The sequence below is a fragment of the Patagioenas fasciata genome, chromosome 2 (genome assembly GCF_037038585.1).
Source record: "Patagioenas fasciata isolate bPatFas1 chromosome 2, bPatFas1.hap1, whole genome shotgun sequence".
NCBI lineage: Eukaryota > Metazoa > Chordata > Aves > Columbiformes > Columbidae > Patagioenas > Patagioenas fasciata.
The window spans coordinates 3841895-3863742 of record NC_092521.1 but is presented as its reverse complement, the minus strand read 5'-3'; the positions used below and the strand labels follow the sequence as shown (position 1 = coordinate 3863742).

At 42.2% G+C, this 21848-nt stretch overlaps 1 protein-coding gene across 14 annotated transcripts in view; it reads right to left on the bottom strand.

Moving 5' to 3' along the window:
* TSNARE1 (t-SNARE domain containing 1) overlaps positions 1–21848 on the bottom strand; it is a 535013-nt gene that overhangs the window by 491374 nt on the left and 21791 nt on the right. For 13 of the 14 annotated variants that reach the window (XM_071803753.1, XM_071803759.1, XM_071803758.1 and 10 more), the window contains exon 2: positions 21477–21562. The gene's annotated coding sequence lies outside the window, so the exon portion shown is untranslated. The remainder of the gene's footprint in view (positions 1–21476; positions 21563–21848) is intronic. The other variant, XM_071803748.1, reaches the window with a different exon arrangement.

The following is a 21848-nucleotide window of genomic DNA, read 5'->3' as shown; positions in this document are numbered from 1 at the left end:
CACAAGGTCTATTTTTAAAACTGCAGGTATATGTGGTTATTTTATTACTGCAGAAAAGTGAAAAGTGTCATCGAGGTTCCTTCCATCAGAGCAGTGAAGGAAGAAAGCTAAAGAAACATATTTATTTATTTCAGGGACTTGGCAGAAAAGCACAGCTCCTCTGAAAGGCAAGAGGCTCCCATCAACCTCCAAGACACCGCAGGTGCCTCAAAAGACACGGTTTTGCCCCAATTAGTGCCAAGGATGCCCAGAAAGCATCACAGGGCACTGAACTGCTCCTCCTCCCCGTGGGGTGCTGCCAGAATCAAGGAGGTTTAAAGGGAGAAGAAGGGAAATTGCTGGGAGACTTGCAAATCTTGCTTTTGATGTTTCAAGCAAATTAAAACCAAATAAAGAAACAGAAAAAAAAAAAACAAAAACAAAAACAAAACAAAAAAAAAACCCACAAACCCACAACTCTAGTCCCAACAAACTCTTATTAGTCTTAACAACAGCACTAAAGTAACTCAATTAATTAAAAGCTAATAAAAAGAAGCAGCCTAACTTATTCTTCCAGAGTTCAAGACAGCAAAAGCACCACTCTGTCCCAGACAGAATAAGTCTGTTTGCTTTTCTCTTTTCTTCTTTTTCTTAAATGCATTTATTCATTAAAGTCTCCTCGTAGGCTGTGTAATGAGTCACTACTTGGTTCTCTAGAAAGTGCAAAGGGATGGAGGGGAACAAGATTCAAAGAGAGAATGGAGACATTCACAAAGCTTCTTAGAAAAGCTTGAAAAGCTTTTGAGGGAGCCACAGATAAAGCGAAGCAGCTCCTCACATGGGCTCCAAAACCTCTTTTGTTGTCACCAGAGTATTCCCAGGGTCTGAGTTCAGCTGCCTCCTTGCTAACAGGCACCATGGAAAGCCATCCCCTCTCCTACACCCCAAAATAACTCAACAAGCCTTCTTCCTCCCCAAAAGAGCCTGGGAAGAGGAATCTGGAGCTGCAGTAGCAAGCAGGAGAGATGCTGCTCCTGCTGTGGACTTGGTGGCTCACAGATACAATCATAGAATAGAATCATAGAATCATTTTGGTTGGAAGAGACCCTGAAGATCGAGTCCAACCATTAACCCAACACTGGCACTAAGCCATGTCCCTAAGAAACTCACCTACGTGTCTCTTAAACACCTCCAGATGGGACTAACTCTGCACCAGTGAGATAAGGTCACAGGAGATGATATAAGTAGTTATCATCAACATCTTGAGGCCTTTTGTCTCTGTTACCCTTGTAGCCAGAGATGCCAGAGCAGGCATGAGACCAGAATGAGCCCCGTGGGTCCACGTGGGTGGGTGAAGGCTGCAAACAGCTATTTTGCAATTGGTTTTCTGGTGGGAAGGAAGAGTCCATCAGATCAGTAATGACAAGCTCAACAAAAAGCCCAGGAGACACTCTCTCATGGAATCATTAAATCATTTTGGTTAGAAGAGAACCTCAAGGTCATCTAATCCAACTGTAACCTGAATCTAGCACTAAAACATGTCACTAAGAATCTCATCTCCATGTCTTCTAGACACCTTCAGGTATGGTGACTCCATCACTTCCCTGAGCAGTCTGTTCCAATGTCTGACAACCCTTTCTGTGAAGACATTTTTCCTAATATCCAATCTAAACCCTTCCTGATGCAACTTGTGGCCAATTCCTCTCCTCCTGTCACTTGTTCCTTGGGAGAAGAGACCAACCCCCTCCATGCTCCAAGCTCCTTTCAGGCAGTTCAGAGATCAGAAGGTGTTCCCTCAGCTCCTGTTCTCCAGCTGAACCCCCCAGGTCCCTCAGCCGCTCCCATCACACTTGTGCTCCAGCCCCTTCCCCAGCTCTGTTCCCTTCTCTGAACTCACTCCAGCACCAGTCTTATCTCAAGTTGGTTCTGAAACATCCTGATTCGGTCCCACAACAGCTCTCATGAGTCCCTTCTGACTCTCCATCCACCCTACAAGTCTTCCCCTCATCAACAGAATCTTTGAGGAACCAAAGTCAGTATGGAGGTGTGAAATGAGTTTGCAGAGAGGTGAGACAATGGGAATAGCACACGTTCCAGTGCAATCTTGATTTATATTGAGTGCTGACGTATCAGGGCCAGACTAACCTCCACTGTGAAAGTGAAGGGATATGATACTCTAGCAAAATTCAACAATATACCCCAGACCCAGCTGGGGCCAAGCTCATCAGCCCCATGAAGCTCAAACTGATAAAACCGTAACTTCCTAACACAAGAAACACTCCGTCTGCCAACTCAAATCTCCTCAAATCCATCTGCACAACAGCCACTACCCAAAGACGGCAAGTAAAAGCCCAAGATACTACCCAGAGCATGTTGCACCACCCATCTCCGTGTCTTCAAAAGCCACCTCCTAACTACCAGATGGATGCTGAGCTGATGGTGAATGTGTTCCCTTCAAGCTCTTCCCACCCATTTGCTTAGTCCTTGGATGAGAAGGACTGTAACCCTTTGGAGCTCACCAACCACTACTGCAATAAAAAACAATCCCGAAAAATCATCCTGAGCCAAATGCCACCACTGCCATGGCTTTCCAGAAAGAGTTTCGTCTTGTAGCAGCAGAGAACATGAAATTGCTGCGGTGATGCTCATGATCATGTGTTGTACCTCATCGCAGAGATCTTCTACCTTACTTAGAATGGTGTCTCTCACTTTTCTAACATTTATTCTATCTGACAAAGAAAAAGAAAAATATACAAAACATAAGCTCAAAGTGATAAACACCAAAAAATACAAAATCAGAAAAAAAAACCCCAAAACTGAAGATATAATGTAGAGGAACTTTTTTTGTTGCCACTTAGGCTGTTTCCAAAGGGTTCACATGCCAATCTAATAATAAAGCTGTCATATGGGGTGATGTGATTTTAGCTTTCAAGTTGAAGGTTGCTATGGGAGGCTGTTCCCAGCAGCAGCACTGCAAAGTCTTTGTAAAAGGCCTTCCCGGCACCAGACACCGCTCTGATTTTTGAGTAGGAAGAAATTCACTATGTTTTATTTCTTCTAGGAGTCCCTGAAAACGCAGCAGTCCTGGAAAGAGATGGGGAGGAAAAGAATAATAAAGGGGCTGTAATTTGGAAGTGTGGATGCAGTAAAATCCCTCTACTAAAGCTAAAGCACTAGCTAAACCTCAGTCTTACAAATCACTGCACATCAGCTGAGCCGGGGTTGCTGTATTCACCAGAACCAGGTTTGCTCGGATGAAGGAGAAGTTAAAGATGATAAGAAGATCTCATGTGCAGTACAAGCGAGGAGCAGAGATGGGAATGGTTATTGCAACCCCCCTGCAGTTGTGCATTAAACTGCAGGGTATGTTGGCTGTGCATCTAAATCCTACTTCTCCAATAAAAACGAGGCATCGCTTCGCAACGGGTTGAGGAAGTTTACCTACAAGCTTTTTAGAATAATAATTTAAAAAAAATTAAAAAGGAATATATAGAGAGAGATGAGCAAAGAATAAAATTATATATAGAGAGAGGGAGCTGTGCAAAGCTGGTTAAATAAAAATTACTCTCTTAAAAGTAACAAAGATGATATGTTCTATAAGAAATTGAAAGATTTACAGAGGAAACACAATAAGAAGGAGGTTTATCGGGTACTTAACGCAAGGACGTAGCCATGAAGCAGCAGGAGGGGGGGATGCAGCAGCTATTTACCTTTACAGGGTGTGCTGAAGACTACTGAACACTGATTTATAAAAGGCTTTTAATTCATGTCACCGAAGCTTTCAGCCCTTAGGAGCTTTAATTTTTTGCAGGTTAAGGAAAGTAGAGTTGGTATATGACATATATATTTACAAGGGTGAATACTTAGAGAGCAAACACACTGCAATTCTGTGGACACGTGCCTACAGGAGCTTAATGTCAAGACAGATATACAACTGTGTTATTTAAAGGACAAACCGAGAATACAATAATATTAATGATGACAAAAATAAAGAGTAGCAAATGACACTTTTTGAGGCGCTGCCCAGATGTGAGCAAACAGCTGGCGTACCCTGTGCTCCAGAACTAAACCATCTTTTCCTTTGCAAATTGACACCAGGAGATGCTATTTTTGTAAAAATACAGCTGGTTACAGCAAAGCCAATAAACCAGAAAGCCAAATCCTTTGGGGTTTTCTGTTTCTAAGGTTTTCAGGGTATGTTTTCCTCTGCCTCCAAAACCTCTCACACTTGTATCTAAGTGAGCTGTAATAATTAACTCCTGTGCAGATATTGCTCATTGAGTGGTCCAGCACTCAGGTGGTCAGTTCAGAGAAAGAGCTGGAATTGAGGGGGTTAAAATGGGCTTATAATGGCAAAAATCAATTTGATTTAGTGCTGTTTTATTTTGGGCAATTCTCCTCTGTTGCTATTTCAATTTGCCAATGCAAAACCCCACCAATATTATATATTTGTATGTATTTTAATATATTATTTTCATATTTTAATTGTAATTTTATTATATATTTACATACTATATATAATATATAGTATATACATTTATACATGTACACGCACATGTAACATATATTTTTGTATATATACACACTATAAAGAAATACAAATATATTTTCATATTCTGTAATTGTGAAAAAACAAACCTCACTTGCAACATCCCATAGACACAGCTATAAGGTCTCATCAGATCAGGGAGATGATTTTCAAGGGCTGTCAGCTCGCCAGTGGCATCAGCACCAGTGCATGTCAGAAAAAAGGCTCAGGACCTTGTATCTATCGTGAGAGGACTCTTCTCCCCCTCTGGCTATGATGATAAATCTTGTGTTTGAAGGATCATTACGCTTGTGCTGTCTGTGGGGATGAAGGAAATCTGGTTGATGATGTGGGAGTCTTGAGTTCAGCAGATCAGTGGAACATCTGCTCTACTTGGAAAAGAGGGTAACCAAGATGGCATGAAAACAGAACTGGGTCTGGAGTCAGAAGAAATCATAGAATCATTTCAGTTGGAAGAGACCCTTAAGATCATAGAGTCCAAGCATAACCTCTAGTGCTAAACCATGTCCCTAAGCACCACATCTACACATCTTTCATATACCTTTAGGGATGGTGACTCCACCACTTCCCTGGGCAGCCTGTTCCAATGCCCAACAGCCCTCTGCATGAAGAATTTTTGCCTGGAGCACAAGTGTGATGGGAGCAGCTGAGGGATTTAGGGGGTTCAGCCTGGAGAACAGACCTTCTTGCTGCCTAAAACTGCCTGAAAGGAGGTTGGAGCATGGAGAGTGTTGGTCTCTTCTTCCAAGGAACAAGTGATCAGATGAGAGGAAATGGTCTCAAGTTGTGTCAGGAAAGGTTCAGATTGGATATCAGGAAACATTTCTTTGTGGAAAGGGTTGTCAGGCATTGGAACAGGCTGCCCAAGGCAGTGGTGGAGTCATCATCTTTGGAGGTGCTTAAAAGGCGTTTAGACGAGGTTCTTAGAGACATGGGTTAGTGCTAGAGTTAGGCTATGGTTGGACTTGATGATCTTGAGGGTCTCTTCCAAACAAAATTATTCTATGATTGTATAACCGTCAACTTCCCTGATGTCAAAGCCTTCAAACCCAATTAAAACTATGATGGAAGTTATACGTGGGTGCAATCTTAAGACAAGCGAATGAAGATTTATTTGAGTCCAACATTCAGGTACGCAACTGAGATGCTAGAGAATAAAGATTTCCAAAGCATGGATCCAGCATGGGTCCCGCACATCACAGATGAGCATTTCATGGTGGCTGGGTTTGAGATGAAATCCTGCCATGGACCAGAGAATTCTTTACCAAGGGAAATTTGGCAGAATATACAAATAACCCAAACAGAAGCCTTTATCAATATATCAATTTGTATAAGAGCTCACGCTCTAATTTCTTCCTGAAAATGCATCACCAGCAACAATCCTGAGCCCATGGCACCATGAAAAAACAAAAAACTCCAGACATTGAGATGCACCAATTACAGTAGCAGTACCAAGAAGACATCATACTATATTAATTGAGTTATTTTGCTAGAAAGAAACCAAATTATTGTACACTTCGCTATTAGAGGAAGGCTTCAGAGCTCAGCCAGCCCACCACCATCTACCCACCCTTCGCATCTCGCTTCGTTCCCAATGTTCCTTCATCCCAGCCGGTCTGTTAATAAGCTCAGGGATGTCCTTCCCAGTGGTATCAACACCTTGTCAGCAGAAATTCGCATCAAGCCAGCCCTGCAAGCAGCTGTGACAAATAACTCAATCACGTTCATCATTTTAACTTATCCTTTTTGTCAGTCAGGTTAAGCTTGAAATCTCCATTTACATGATCAGCCTTCCAGATAATAAGATAATCATGCAGAGGACTCATCAAAGGTTCCTTGTAACTTCGGAGTGCAAAAATCACCATATGGGAGAACTTTATCTATTCCACTATCCCTTTTTGACTACAAAGAGAACTTTCTTCCCAAGAAATCAGGATGAGGAATATCATGCTGAAATAGAAAGCGTTATCGATACTAAATCTGAGCTATTCCATTCAATATCAGGGTGGCATGTGCTACATGTGCATCTCCAAATAACCCAGAAACTCCTTGGGTTTTAAAACAGAACATCTGCTGAAAATCTCGGAGAAAAAGAGATATTCCGGCTGCCTTGAATTACCTTTATTTTACCTAGGCTGGATGGATGGGCATTCTGATTTTTTCCAGATTGATTTTGAAAATCATCCAAAAAATGGCCCTGTTAAAAGTATTCATTTCTCTCAGCCTTGCTCTGATGGGGAAATGAACTGTGTAGCCTCCTGAAATGCAGAAATACTCAACTTATGCTCTTACAGCCCTTTCTCTGTTGTCCCTGCACTGTCCCAATAATAACTGCGGCATTTGCAAAGCATCACCAGGGCACAGTCACAGCTGGTCCAGGTCTGAGAACACAAAAAATAAGACAGGAAAAAAGCCATTCCTATCTTCCCAAAGAACCTTCACTCTGCTGTTCACCTCCAACTTGCTATTTTTCTTCCCGCGACAAATAAAATGTAACATCATCCTGCTATTTTTGGAAATGGATGTTTTATCCAGAGTGTGGGCAGACAGAAACAATTTGTATCCAGATTTTAGGATTATTTAAAGAGCGAAAATAAATGAAAGGACATAAGCTAATAAAAAAGTCTTATTTGGAAAAAAAAATCTAGAAATATTTTAATTAAAGCACTTCACTTCTGGTACCAGTTATTAAGAAAGCAGATCTAATCATTTATTTATCTCATATTCAGCAACAAAACTTTACAAAAAATCCAATCACAAGGGACATAACCCAATGAAAATCTTCCCCATTAACTCAAGAACAATGTTGTACGGAGTATTTCAAGCATGATCACACTGTAACAAAATGGCATTGTGCCACCAAGTCCTATAAACGATTCTCTCTCAATACCTCCCTTTCTCACAAAGATGCTAGGATGCTGGATACATAGTGTTCTCAGATCAAAGAGTGAAAGGCACCGAAGAAAGGTGGAGGATTCTTTGAATGACCGTGTGCGGGATGAAGTAGAAAGATGACCTTAATGGTTGGTGTCACAACTTCTAGCCAAGATCTGGCTTCAGAATTACTATGACAATTAGATGCTTTCTGCAAAGGAATGTAATACATAGGGTTTTAAATGATGGGACCCTGCTCTAAGTCTGGCTTGTACCAGAAATAGTGTGGCCAGCAGAACCGGGGCAGTGACCGTACCCCTGCACTGGGCACTTGTGAGGCCAAACCTCAAATCCTGGGGTCAGTTTTGGGCCCCTCACGCCAAGAAAGCCCTTGAGGTGCTGGAGCGAGTTGAGAGAAGGGAAGGGAGCTGGTGAGGGGTTGGAGCACAAGTGTGATGGGAGCGGTTGAGGGACCTGGGGGGTTCAGCTGGAGAACAGGAGCTGAGGGGAGACCTTCTGATCTCTGAACTACCTGAAAGGAGCTTGGAGCATGGAGGGGGTTGGTCTCTTCTCCCAGGTAACAAGTGATAGGACTAGAGGAAATGGACTCAGCTTAGTAGGAAGCCAACATAACCAGAATCACTAATATCGCCATGTCCAGGCAACAAGACTGTCACACAGCTAATTAAACGCTTTGCAAAAGATTTTCTGATCGTTCAAACAATTGGGATGTGCAAGGAAGAGGCTGGCAAAGGTATGAACAGCAGCCAGAGTGCTGAGTAAGCACATCTGAAAGTGTTAAACACTAACATGAATTCAATTTAAATTCCCTGAACGTCTTCGGGAAAAGAAAAAGAAGAAAAATCCATCCTGCGGCCAAGTTAACCCACATAACCCAAGTGTTGTGTCTAGGAATTCAGTTTGGCTTCTTTACAGCCAAGGGAGGGGTACTGGAGTCTCCCCAAAGGAGGTGCACTGACCATGAAAGGAATCATGGGTCTCCAGCAGCTTCTTCAAATCCCTTGGGACCAGTGTCATCATTAGCTTAGCCTGACCACAGAAGCGAACACAACCCACCAAGGATCATGTGGGACATCAAGTGATGAGCAAAGAAGGGGACAACACGCCAAGACCCTCCCAGCAGCTCATGGATCCCAAATGCCAATTCATCGCATCCTTGAAAATGCAAGTTGATTTTTTCCTCTCACGTAAAGCTTTCAGGAAATTTACTTTGATATGTCTTAGATTCAGCTACACCAGGCTCAATAAATACAAAGCGACGATGGAGGGGAAATGTTACAACATGCACAGTCCTAAGACAAACTCAAGTCAACAAAAAGGAACTGGATGTCCCAACTTGCACCTCGAAAAAGTAACTTTGCCCAAGGCTACTACTTTCAGGTAAGCAATGGGATGCATAAGAAAGAAAATAGAATAATATAGAGATTCTTATAATGCAAAATATAATTATTATAGATTTATTTAATGCAAGATTATAAGGTAAAATTAGTGGTGCATTGTTATTTGGGTCTTATTCTTTTCAATAAAGAACGAGCTCACAAATGTAAAGAGGAGAGAAACAGCAAATATGCTCTTTGCCCCATGGTGATGGGGGAGAAGGAAGGAGACACACTGAATGACTAAGTTCAGTTTAGAAAAGAGACTAACACCAAAAACAGCAGAAGTGAACTCAATAAGGTACAGTTTAGGGTATTACTTTCTCGTCTTTTGAGCACGCTATTGCTGGTCACCATCCAAATGAGAGATTCTTGGAGCTAAACGAACCTTGTGCCTCACTAGGCAATTCCTAAACTACTTATAATTAAAGGCGCCATTAGGCTTTCAGAGCACAGATGACAATCCATGTCAAAAGTTACACAGTTGAATGTGGTCCAATTACACTGCAAACAAGAGATAAACCACATCCCAATGAGATACAGTTTTATGGGAAGCTTTTTCCATGTTTTAAGATCTTACGATAATACAGGCAAGAACATCTCAAATGATCCCTTCAGCGTTGTGTAGAAAAGACTATCCCTAGTCATCTGCCAATAAGCTTAAGATTGGATAAGTGGTCCATCTAATCACTGATACTGTGAGGAAGCTAATTAAATAATTAAAAAATTTTACATTGAGAAACAATCTCTTCCTCCCCATTTCACACCTTTTTAGGGGTAGGGGAAGGGTGATATTTTGAGCTGGGTTTTTATAGGCTTATTCAGGGTCTGTACAGCAAAGCAACTATAACTTCTTGTGGTTTGGTAAATACCACAAGCCTAGTTCATCCATTCTTGAAAAAGTCTTTTATAAACAATGTAAAAGGCAAATGAAGTGTCATGAAATGCATGACCTGGTCTAGGTGACAGAACACCCCAAAATATCTTTCTGGTTAAGATGTTGATCAAGCTTTCCCCTCTGCATTTACACGAGGAAAAAATAAGAAGTCTAATCTACAAATCGACTCAGAAACAGCCATCATATAAAATACTAAAAATATTACCAACTCAACACAGGAAGGTCAAGAAAAAACCTTCTTAACTGCTTTTTCAACATAATGCAGAAAGCGAATCTATTCTTAAGTGTACACCAGGGCCAGTGAATTTGGGAAAAAGACAGATGGGAGAATATGTAGGAGAATATGTTCCCTGAATACTTCCACAAATAGGCTCCCAAAAGTCAAGAGAGATGCTGTGTCACAAGACATGCAGAAGTCACAAAAGATGCATTTCTCGACATTCCCCACCAGGAGATCTTTTGGAACAGATAGAAAACTCTTTACTACTTGTTACCACGGTTCTGCCTCCAGACACTTATCCTATATTTTTCCCATATTTGCCAACAAAATGGCCAGTCTCCCATGGCCATGGAGTAACAGATGCCACTTTCTCAGCCTTTCCCAGCAACATGGTGATGAACATCATGAAGATTTACAGTGATACGAGAACCATCAATGGTCTGCATCGACTTTCCCATTTACCAGTCCCATTTTCCCACCCTTTCAGCTGCTCCCATAACTTGAAGCTGTTGGGCAGCCTCAATCAGACTGGAGGAAAAATATACAAAGAAAGTTAAAAAAAAAGCTGAAATATAATTACCACCCCAAAAGTTGGGTGAAATATTAAAGGTTGAATCAAGGAAAGAAAGATAAGTGAACACCGGTGTGGAGAATTAGACCAAAACACAACACTTGCAGCAACACCTTAATCCATTTTCTTAGATATGCACTAGGAGTGTGTGTTCCCTGTACATCTCATAGCTTGATGGTAAAATGAAGTGACAGCATTGCAATGGTGACATCCTTAGGTGGTTCTTTGGCTGTGTAGATGAGGTTCTTAAGGACATGGTTTAGAGGTGGACTTCACAGTGCTAGGTTAACAGCTGGACTCGATCTTAAAGGTCTTTTTCCAACCAAAATGATTACCTACAAGTAGACAAATGGGTGACCAGCCAAAATTATGATTTCTCTTGTGGTAAGGGTAGTGGCAAGTGGCAGAAGATGTACCAGGAGGTGAAAGGCACATCCGTAGGAAATCAGGTGTCTTCTGCTTGCTCTTCAGCAGACGGAGAGTGGAGAGAAGATGAAGATCCTCTATCTGAGGTTTGTATTTCATACATTTCTTTTGTCACATACTCAGTGATGTTCCCACCAACAGCAAGCTCAGTCTTGGTGGTGTAGCCAGCAGTGGTGTAGCCAGCAGTAGTGTAGCCAGCTAACAACTCTGCAGCCCTACAGTCATTTCGGCCACTTGGGTTTCCTCACATAGATATAATCTGAGAAGAGCCAAAGTATCAGTATATTGCTGCCCAAAAATCTCTCGTGAGGAGCAGATGTCCCACAACCAGAGGCTTGAAGAGTATGTTCTTGCTCCCCAAGTGTAAAGTGCCCAACCAGCAAATTACACAGAAGGTTTCCAACATTAGTATGTCATGATCTGACAAATGCATCCACTCGCATTACCCTCCCATTTTATTAAGAAATTTGGACCATAATTATACAGGCAACTAAAAGAAAAAAAAAAAAAAAAGATAGGTATACTTCAGTTAAAACAAAGACCTGAGTTTTGTCACTTTACTCCAAAAACTAGATCTACATCATTCATTACATGAATTTGCTGTTCTATTTTAAAGATTTTTGCCATCTAACACACAGTCTTGTTTGCAGTCGTCAGAGCAAAATTGATGAATGCCAACACAGCTGGATCTCAACAGCCCTTGCACTAAACCGCAGTGTAAAAATTTAGGGAGTGCCAGAGATTACTAAGAAAAATACAGCAACACACCTGTAGGTTTCCTATCAAAAGTCATTTCATGGAGATGAAAACAATCCCAGGTGCAGGGGAAGGATGCAAAAGCAAGCACACATGGCAGAGTTTGCATTAGTCCAGCTTTTAACTAAGTCACAGCTGCCTTTATTGCAATGATCTTACTTGGCATTTCCAGTTGGTGAGATGGGAAAATCAGCTGACATGAGCATCTTTGCCTTCAATCCCAGAAAATATAGGTTGGAGAAGACACAGAGATCTATCCAAGGCATATGTGAAGAAGAAAAATTAAAATCCATTTATCTTTCTTTTCCACATTTTGAGCTAGCTAAAGCAGTCCGCGTTGTCCAGTTTCTACTACAAGCACTTATTTATCACCATTCCCAATTCTGAAAGCAAACTCCAAGTGATAATGCACGATCCTCCCGCAAAACTAAACTGAGATAGATGGAGAGCGAGAGGTATAATTTAAGACAGTTTATATTGCTCATGGTACCAAGAACATTGCATTCAGGCTGCAAGAAAGGTCATCAGTAAATTGAGCTCAGCAGAAGGTAACGGAAGAGTTTACAAACATCATCTCAACAGAAAAAAAAGAGCTAATTTGGGTATTCGGGGAAAAAAGGCAACCAGAGAGCAACTCTGAATATGCAAGAGCCTTCCTCACCTCAGACACATATAAGCATACTCATCTTTAGAGGCCCAAAACTTCTTATGATGAAGCATTAATGTCATCAATAGTAGCACCCACTGCGACAGGAGCCTCCTCGTTGGCCAAGTCACAAGTGAACACTATAAAAACACTGTTTCTCAAGTAAAGAAGGAACTTGTAATGGAGTTTTGTTGGAAGAATACAATAAAGGTCATCATTGCATGTCATCAGCACATGATTGACACAGAGAACTTTGTCATTAACTTCAGTGGGTCCTTCGCAGGCCAAAACCCAGTTGGGAGTTTCATGCTGAGGCCAAAGAAGATAACAGGAAAAATATTAAAACAGGAAAAACATGAAAATATGAAGAAGCTCAGGCTGAATCGCACCCTACTTTCATTTTCAACTTTGGACCATCCACATAGACACACTTTCCACAATACAGCTCAGGATGCCTAAAAAAAAAGATTGTCACCCTGACCTCACAGAGGTGCTACTTTGCACATTTGGATCATAGAATCATAAAATGTCCTGAGTTGGAAGGAAGCCACCAGGATCATTGAGTCCAACTCCTGTCCCTGCACAGGACAAACCCACAGTTCACACCGTGTATCTGAGGACATTGTCCAGTCTCTTCTTGAACACTGTCAGGCTTGGGGCCGTGACACCTCCCTGGGGAGCCTGTTCCAGTGTCCAGCACCCTCTGGGTGAAGAAACTTCTCCTAATGTCCAACCTGAACCTTTCCTGGTCCCTTGATATCACAATTTCTCTGGTTCAACTTCCAGAGGAAGAGCTGGAATACACCAAGTATCTTGAATATCAGACAACTCGGCCATTTGGGATCAGCAAGACTAAGGGCAATGCCCTAAAAGTCTGGCTTACAGAAAAGTATCTTGAAAACAGACACACTACAACTGAAGAGTCTCCAAGTCCATTTTGTTTGCCCAACACGTGCCTCAGCAGCAATAAAATCACACAGAATCACAGAATGGTTCGGGTTGGACCTCTGGAGATCATCTAGTCCACACATTTCCACACTGCATCGCAGTGAATACCACAAAGCAACATGTTCTCAAAGCCAACATTAGAGCTGAGCATCCCTGTCCATGTCCCCTGCCAGAAAAAGATAGATAATCAGTGACATTTCCTGTGATTCCATTGAGGACATTGAGATACGAAGTCCTCATGAGCTTCATGAACATGTTCATAGATGGGTGGGTGGTGAAGAAAAGCCCAAATCAGTAAATTACTCTTTTCTCTCTTGTGATTAACTTGGTCATCCTGCTAAAGTGGAAGAGGCAGAAAAACAATGACAGGAAAAAGCGACGGGAAGTGAGAGACTTCAGACCATCAAAAAAAATTCCACTTCTGAAAACAACTTAATAGCGCTCATCTGTTCTTACTTTCATGCCCATGCCCCAAACACTGCATTTGTGTTTAATTTTCTGGTTCACCAAGTAGAAAAATAACCCATTCCTCGGGCTTCCAGTTCTATTTATGCACTTGGTTAGGACTGAGCTGAACACTCAAAACTGTCATTGAAGGTTTCAGGTGTCCTTAGCTCTGGGTTTGCATTCACCATGTAGGAAAGCATCAGTGATGGAGGCTTTGCAATCTATATCTCAGGCAACAGCACTCCCCAGAAGCCACCACTTTTCACCCTACCAAACCAACCACAGCCCCACCCTGTCTCAGGTTGCACCAGGGGAGGTTTAGATTTGATATCAGGAAAAATGTCTTTGAAACAGGTTGCCCAGGGAAGTGGTGGAATCACCATGCCTGGAGAGGTTAAACAGACATGAAGATGAGGGTTTTTACATGATTTATGGGTGGATTCAGCAGTGTTAGGTTAACAGTTGGATTTGATGATTTTAAAGGTCTTTTCCAACCAAAATGAGTCTATGATTCTATGTCCTAACTCTGGCACTCAGCCGCTTCAGCTAGAGGTGCAAGCAAGATTAATTCAACCTGAGCGAGAGCACCAAGCTGCCTCTGAGAGTTAAAACTATGTCTCATCTACCCAAAATCTATGAATGAATCAGGCTCTAGAACTGGCTTTAGAACTGGCTCACTACGCAGGCACCAGCACATCAATGCCAAAATGTTGGATAGGGTTGAAGCTCATGGATCTATTTAAAAAGAGAGTGGACCCCTGAGTTTTATTGGCTTAAAATGATGCCAAAAGGCATCTTTGGGCTGCAGTTCCATGATGCATTAGCTCTGACAAGGGAGATAACTCAAGACCTCCCCACGCTGCTCCTTCCCCACACCACGGCTGCCTCTCCACTCTCTTGCAAATACAGCAGCCGGCAGCTCATGCCATAAATCAGATCAGTGAAACATTCAGTTTAAAATAACAGCCCAAAACTCCTCCATTACAGGAGAGCCTTTAGTATTACAAATGATGAAAGCATGTTTCTAAAAAAAGCAAGCTGAGTCAAGAGCGATTTCTGAGAAGGTGGCAAAAAATCAGCATCAAGCCCAGCCAGCAGAACAAAGGCTGGGCTATTCCAAGTGTTGCTGGGTCACCAGAATAACGCTGATATTGGGAAAATGGGTCTCAACATGCCCAGCTAATGGCTACCTAGATCAAAGATGCTGCCTGGCTCCCATTCTGGACCTGTGTGGTGATGCTGTAGGAGCAGGACGTTCAGAGACCACCACCATCCTCTGCTTGCAAGCCAGTCCTTGGGCAACCCCTCGCCCAGCGAGCTGCACTATTCCAGCCTCATGGGTGGAGATGTTGGGATGCAGCTTCTGGAGTAGACATCGGGATGCAGCTTCTGAGGTCAAGAAACAGCATCCTTGTGGTGAGCACAAGTATTTGGCCTGTGGTGCTTATTGAAACTGAGAGAAAAGAGAAGAGACAGGCCAGAGGGGCTTTTTTTACAACTATTTTTATAATTGATGCTGGGAAACAAAGAATAATAGAATCATTTTGGTTGGAAAAGACCCTCAAGATCATCAAGTACAACTGTTAACTCAACACTGGCACTAAACCAGGTTCCTAAGGCCCTCATCTATGCATCTTCTAAACACCTCCAAGGATGGTGACTCCACCACTGCTCTGCGCTCCAATGCCTGACAACCCTTTCTGTGAAGAAATTTTTCCTAATATTCAATATAAACCTCCTCAGGCACAACCTGAGACCATTTCCTCTCATCCTTGTTACGTGGGAGAAGAGACCAACCCCCTCCATGCTCCAAGCTCCTTTCAGGCAGTGCAGAGATCAGAAGGTCTCCCCTCAGTTCCTGTTCTCCAGGCTGAACCCCTCAGGTTCCTCAGCCACTCCTCATGGGATTTGGCTCCAGAGGGATTTGGGAGTTGTCATTTTTCTTTTTTGTTTTCTGTTCTCCTTTTCATGTAATCTAAGCACCTTTTGTCTATATTAAATAAATAACTGGCTGTCTTCATCCTGCTATCCAGGTGGTTGTCCCCACGCCTGGACCAGACCAGAGCTTCACCCACGGCACCCAGGTCCAACAGGAAGAAGATCTGCAACAGGAGGAAGCACCACAGCATCTCTCCTCCCATTTCCAACATGGGGATGTAATCTCAATACAGTGATTGTGGTTTTTTTACACCTTTTACAAATATCTAATCCACTCCATATTAATGCCTCAGTGTAGCTACTCCTTCATTTTACCCCTGGAAACACCAAGCTAAAATATATGTTGGGCTAAAGACAAAACCCTACAGCTCCAGGCAGTTGCTCAGGATGGAGGAGTTGTTGTTACACAGTTCTCTGATATAGTATAGTCATATAACACTGTCCTTGCAATAAAAGTACAGAATGAGCTTCTAAAGATGCCTTTCTAAACTAGATGTTTCCACATGAATTTGGGTTTCACGACAAACTCTTTTAGCTTACTTCTCATTTCTTCTCATCTCTTATGGGGTTTTTTTTGGGGGGGTGTCAGGCAGATGGGTTGTTCCTTCTCAAGCTCAACATAAAATAAGAGGTACCCAAAATATATTGAAAATGCACTCTTAAGGCATGGCACATGACATATTTCAAACAAGTGCAGCTGAAAACCTCCTAACTATCAAATGCTATTTCAATAAGGGGTTTTGCTTTACTTTAGACATTCATGCAACTTCTAAAAAGCTGAATCTCTTCCAATTACATGGACAAACTCACTAGCACAGGAAGGTGTCAAAAACCCAATGGTCTACATCTTTGCATTCTTCCCAAGCTCCAGAAGGTTTCCCAAAGCCATCTGTGGGACATCAGGCTTCTCCACGACCTAGTGCCCTGAAACACCTTTGATGTGAACTGGGCTTTGGTTCAAGTCCTGATGTCCATCATCATCTCCTTGTTTCCTTTTCCAATAAATTTCAAGTTTTCCCAGTCAGGAACCAACCTTCTTGTCTTGCGCTTGCGCTCACAGAACCTGTATCTTACAGCAGTGCTCAAACTCAATGACAACCAGCTGGACCTTCAACATTAGGACATACAATTATGTAGTTCTATCTACATGCAGGGAAGAGGTTTCTGATGGGACGTTCGAGTTCAGTCCATTCTCCACTGGTGAAGCCAAACTTCAAACCTTGTACTCAGTTTTGGGCCCCTCAAAACAAGAAAGATCTTGAGGTGCTGGACCGAGTTGAGAGAAGGGAATGGAGCTGGGGAAGGGGCTGGAGCACAAGTGTGATGGGAGTGGCTGCGGGACATGGGGGGTTCAGCCTGGAGAACAGGAGCTGAGGGGAGACCTTCTGATCTCTGAACTGCCTGAAAGGAGGTTGTAGTAAGGGGTGGTTGGTCTCTTCTCCCAAGTAACAAGTGACAGGATGAGAGGAAATGGCCTCAAGTTGGTTTTTTTTTAGATGGATAATAGGAAAAAATGTCTTCCCAGAAAGGGTTGTCAGGCATTGGAACAATCTGCCCAGGGCAGTGGTGGAGACACCATCCCTGGAGGTGTTTGAAAGACGCATAGGTGAGCTTCTTAGGGACATGGCTTAGTGCCAGTGTTGGGTTAATGGTTGGACTCAATCTTCAGGGTCTCTTCCAACTAAAATGATTCCTTGATTCTATGATTCTATTCCATTACTCTCATGACATCCTGCCATACACGTCCACCTAGCTCCCATGATGGGATACGGCTTATTATTTTAGGGAGAGGTTTCAGGCACAGTATCTCAGCTGACACTTCCAGACAATGCCCAGATATCCCCAGAAATTTTTAGTTTTGAAAGAGCAAGCCATGAGAGTGTCCATTAAAATGTGTGTCATCCACGTCTCAGTCACAACAAACCACAAACACTGAACAAGACCTAATAATCACTGTTTTATTTGACCTTTGACTACGATGGAGCCAAACCAAGGTGATTCTAGCCCATAAATATTCCTGACTCAGCCACAATAATGCAGTTGAGACCTCAAACCTCAAACCTCAAAGGTAAGCGCACAACAGCATCGAATCCCCCAGTTGCTTCAGCTTAAAAAGACAGGAGAGAGGTGTTGATGCTTAAGTGATGCTTTGCAATTCAGGCAATCTGTGTACGATTGCCAGGCCTGCATAAACTCTGTAATATCGTATTGTATATCTAGGAGAATTATATACAAGGCACAGTCATCTCACCTATCACCAAAGCATCCTAGTGCTGCAAAATGCATTGGAAAGTCTCTTGGTTTAATGGAGTGTTATTCTGGTTTAGTATGGCACAGCAAGAAACGGACTTGCATTATTTCAATTTCTAACTTTCAGGTAGATCAAATTTAAAAATAGCAAATGTAAAAAGATGTAACAATGATAATAAAGGTGGAAAGAAACAGGCATAGTGTTTATCACCAGAACAGTTTGGGAGTTATCCTGAACCTGTTCATACCATCGATCAAGGCATTTCTTTGCATCAACCGGCTGCAGTAGGCAGATAAAACATAACTGCACCGTGTGTATAAAATGTGTTTACATATATAAATCTTAGCTAAGTGGCTTCTCATTTTGAGGCAAAACCAGGAAGAATTACACATCGCATTAAGTATCTTCTTCCCTGTCCTCTTCTTGATCATCTGGAAGAACAATTAAAGTGCTTTTTTGCATAAAACAGGCAAAGAGAAGCCCTTCCCTAAAACAAATAAATAAATAATGAAGGCGCATTTTTGCTTCTAATATGATCTTCAAAGGAAACAAGCAGAACGACTTAAAAATTCCCACAGTGAGAGAGAAGAAAATGCATGTTTAATCATCCCCTTACAAGCTAACAAAACAGATTTCTCAAGTCTTAACGTCTCTTGCAAAATTTTAAGCGCTCACACACAAATATTAGTAACATGCTGCAGCAAGCTGGATAGTTTCCCCTGCCCTCGCACAGGAATATGTGTGAGTCTCTCCTTTGCAATCACATACACACATATTTGCTGTTTCCACCACTTTTCTATTTGCAAAGAGATTGAAATGAAACTACGAGCAAATGTGCTGTGGTTTTTAACACCTTCCTCTCCTTATGAAGGTCTTGTTGTCCTGTGTATCAATAGTATCTCTCTCCAACTACACAGCAACATCTGGAAGCATCAGCATGAGCTCTCTGCATGCTGACCACCAATGTGACTTAAAACCAAAAGCCTCAGCACTGAGAGAGCATCACTCAGTTCAACTGGTCTCCCAGTTACCAACCGTAACAGGAACCGGTGGGAAAGGCAGAGAAATCATCCTATCAACTCCACACCTATGTTCTTCTCCCTCAGACTACCCCATATCATGCCTTTGCAAAGGGAGGAATTGTTCCCATCAAAAAGTTTCTAAGGAAGAAAATTTTTATGATGAAGGTGGTAGAACACTGGCCCAGGTTGGCCAGTGTGGTGGATGCCCCATGCCTGGAGACATCCCAGGCCAGGCTGGATGGGGCTCTGAGCAACCTGAGCTGGTGAAGATGTCCCTGCTCATGGCAGGGGTTGGACTAGATGAGCTTTCAAGGTCCCTTCAACCCAAACCATTCCATGATTTCATAATTCTTAAAGCAACAAACCACTACACCATCACGTCAAGATGAACCCAGAGAACCTTCCCAAACTGTGTTGTTGGACAGCAGTTTGGAGTAATTTTCTCTCTCCCTCCCACAGCATTGGTGAAGCACTCGAGAGCTCTTCTAGTTTGCCCAGCCAATGCCAAGATGTTGGGCTGACTTCCAGCAATGCAGTCTGGAATGGAAATCTCAGCTCCAGGCAAAGCTGTGACAGAGGACAATAGTCACCATCGCACCCAAATGCAAAAGAGTTGATAGGAGAGAGAAACCACCACCCTACTCAATTGAAACAGAAGTAAAATACCTTACAATATATTAAAAAAACAAAGCTAAGAGGCAAACAATTCATTTAGGTAATATGCAGCGCCCACGCTCTACCTGAATTGTTTAAGCTGAAGGCTCATGCTTTAATCAAAACCACCATAAAAAGGAAAATGTAGGGTCAGAAGTACAAGATTTATCTTGAGCAAACGAAATAGGTTTCTCAGCAAGGCGTTTTCATTTAACAGAGAAAAAAACATAGGTTGCAGTTTGTCAAGTGACCAGTAAGGGGAGTCGGTGCCTACAGCGTTGAGTCAACCACCCATACGCAGTTTTGGGTGGAGAAAGCTCAAATAAACTTTTTTGAGATAGTGACATTGATAAAACATTGATGACTGTCAGAAGATGCCAGAGGAAGATGGACAGAGAGCACCAAGTCCAGAAAACCCACTATCTGGAGAAGGATTGAGTGGTGCTACAGTAGGAAAAAAATGACATTTGTGCTTGGAAATGGGTCTCTCCCTGAAAGATTTAATGGACACCATGTGATGGAGACCACTTGGAAGGAGAAAAGCAAAGGACAAATGAAATAAAGTCAAGATGGAGCTTGGGATAAGAATATAAGGGGCAAATTCCTCTATCATCTGTTGGCCTTGAGGAGAGAACCAGATGCCTGAGACAAGAATTCAGAAGACAAGGGCTCACCAGATGCCTTATCGCTAAGCCTCAGCACTAGAAACAAATAGGGAAAAAATACAAATCAAGATTTATTTTAAAAAATATCTGAGTGGGATTTAATAATATTAGAGAGTATTTAAATAAAATATGCCAGCAGTAGGAACTCGTTAAGCATTGTACAGGGAAGAACAGCAAAATCACTCCTGCATCCATAGCCATGCTGTGCTCGTCAACAGAAACGGGGCTGCCACCGGTTACAGGGCCACAGGGAGGAGCACTGAAATGCTCCTGTTCCTCGTTCCTCTTAATCTCATTAACCTCCTATTTACTCTGTTGTCGGTGATTATTCAGGATGTTAATAGGCAGGCTTTTTGCATACTATTTACTGAATATCGCAAATCTGTTTAGCTCTGTATACGAAATGGGGCGGGAAGGCACCAATTCTCCCCACACTACGGAAAACAGTGGCAGAGAAATAACATCTTTTTTAATGACTTGTTTCAAATATCATGATTTTTTTGAATAAGAATTAAGTGAAGGATAAGCAATTGATTCGTGTATATATATATATATATATTAAAAACCCTTTCTTTTTTTCTAGTTCTAGAATAGTTTCAGAAGTATTTCTATGAAGGAGGAACAGACACCAAACCAAAAATAACCACAAAAAGACTTATTTCCTACTATTAAGCTGGAGTACAAGAAGCATCTATTCTAGCCACAATACAAATTACCGTTAACAGTATTCCAGGTGGGAAAAACAGATGTAGTTTAAGAAAACTATTTCTGATGTTAAAAAGCCTATAAGTTTTACACATACAGTCTGTTACACCTTGAAAAATGAAACCTTCACTGACCATCTGTTCCCAGCAGAAAGTATCCATTAACACTTGCTTTGGCCAAAAAACCCAACTCAAAGTCAACATATCGCGAACATGAGACACCCCAGGGCTTGATGAACCAGCCAAGTCCAGCAGGATCAGCTGTCAGGGGAAGAATTTGGATGGGAATTGCCCAGTATCAACCAGTTAAAACAACGGAACCACCGCAAAAGTAGAAGATGCCATCCAGAGGGGAACATCTGCAAGGACTGAGCCCACAACGTTCCTGCACATCCACTCCATAGGTGGGTCTACCAAAGGTAGCACCATCCCCAAGGAGTTCAAGTGACATGGAGAAAAACCCCCAAACCAAAGTAAAGAACCTGAAACTAGAAGTGTTATCACATAAAGAAAACAGCAAAAATATCTCACCCACAATTTTATTCCTTTGTGTTGTGGAGTCACTTGTTCAGCACTCGGCAGCAACAGACCCAAGGACCTTCTCAGAGGTATCGTCTCTGTTCAGGGAAAAGGAAGAAAATGAAAATCAGAAGTGAAAAGTTCACATAGGTTTTTATGTGCTCTGTTTCCCCTGGACTGAAGCACAGGTATTCCCAAGACTGAGGTTTCAGCCGTACCTTTAGATTCAACTGCCTCTGGGAGTTACCACACTCCATGAATTTGTTAAAGGAAAAGAAAAATACATCAGGCAAGCTTTGCTCTTGGCCTACACAATATCTCTTGACAATGTAAGAACATGCCTAAAAAACCCACTCCTCTTTAATTTCAGGGAGAAAACATTAA